Here is a 1,223-nt window from a genome sequence, read left to right on the forward strand (position 1 = left end):
TATTATCTGAGTGAAACTAGGTCAGGGAGACAGAGGAATTAAGTAGAACATTTAGCTCCGAAAGTATCAGACACATGACAGACTGGAATCTCGGCAAAGGTTAACAATAACAGGGAAGTCTCCTATTTGACACAGATGTGGACAGTTTTCCTCTCAACATCCAGCGATGAGCTCAGAGGAGCTCTCTTGGCTTGGGTTGCTAGGAACCGAGCCTGAGAGAGGTTATCTGCTCAGGAGGTGTATTCAGAGAGTGACCTTGGGAGAAGGGTCGGGGTTGGTACCGGAAGTGGGACAGAGCAGGAGGAAAAGCTAAGCAAGAATGTGTGACTCCCTTGAGATGAGCCCCCAGGGAGGCTCGGGGTAGAGATACACACGGTCTGTCCTACCCTGAGGCTGTCTATGCCCATGTCACTAGGTCAGGGGCCACAGTCTACGTGGGTTTAGCAACATGAATAGCACTCAGACCTTAATGATAGCATCAACCAGTCTGTCCTAAAGGAAATCAGCCCTGAATGTTTATTGGAAGGACTGATGCTGAAGCTGAAACTCCAGTACTTTGGCCACCTGGTGTGAAGAACTGACTCATTGGAGAAGACCCTGATGCTGGGAAAGATTGAGGGCAAGAGGAGAAGGAGATGACAGAGGATGAGATGGTTGGATGGCACCACCAACTCAATGGACGTGAGTTTGAGTAAACTCTGGGAAACGGTGAAGGACAGGGAAGCCTGGCGTGCTGCAGTCCATGGGGTGCAGAGTCAGACGTGACTGAGGGAGTGAACAACAATGATGGCAGGCTGGGTAGTGAGGCAGGGGCACAGACCTACTGAGTGTATCCGAGAGAGAATGAGAAGGGAGGAACTGCACCCAGGGGTGGGGACAGCTACTTTTGGGAAGTACTACTGCAAATGGGGCAGCAATGCAGACTTGCAGCCAAATAAGTACACGGAATCAAGGGGTCTTTTCTTAAAAAAAAAAAAAAAAAAATTGGCTGCCCCAGGTCTTTGTTGCAGCACTGGGTATCTTTTTTTTTTTTTTTCCTCCAGTTGTGGCGTGTGGGATCTAGTTCCCTGACTAGGAATGGGGCTCTGGCCCTAGTCACTGGATGCCCAGGGAAGTTCCAAGATCTTTTTTAAATGGATTTTTTTTTTTTTGCTAACGGGATGATCTAGTAGAGTAGAAACATGATGATGCCAAGAGGAAGGATAGTTTGGAGAGCACTGGCA

This window comes from Bos mutus, chromosome 12 (genome assembly GCF_027580195.1).
Source record: "Bos mutus isolate GX-2022 chromosome 12, NWIPB_WYAK_1.1, whole genome shotgun sequence".
Taxonomy (NCBI): domain Eukaryota; kingdom Metazoa; phylum Chordata; class Mammalia; order Artiodactyla; family Bovidae; genus Bos; species Bos mutus.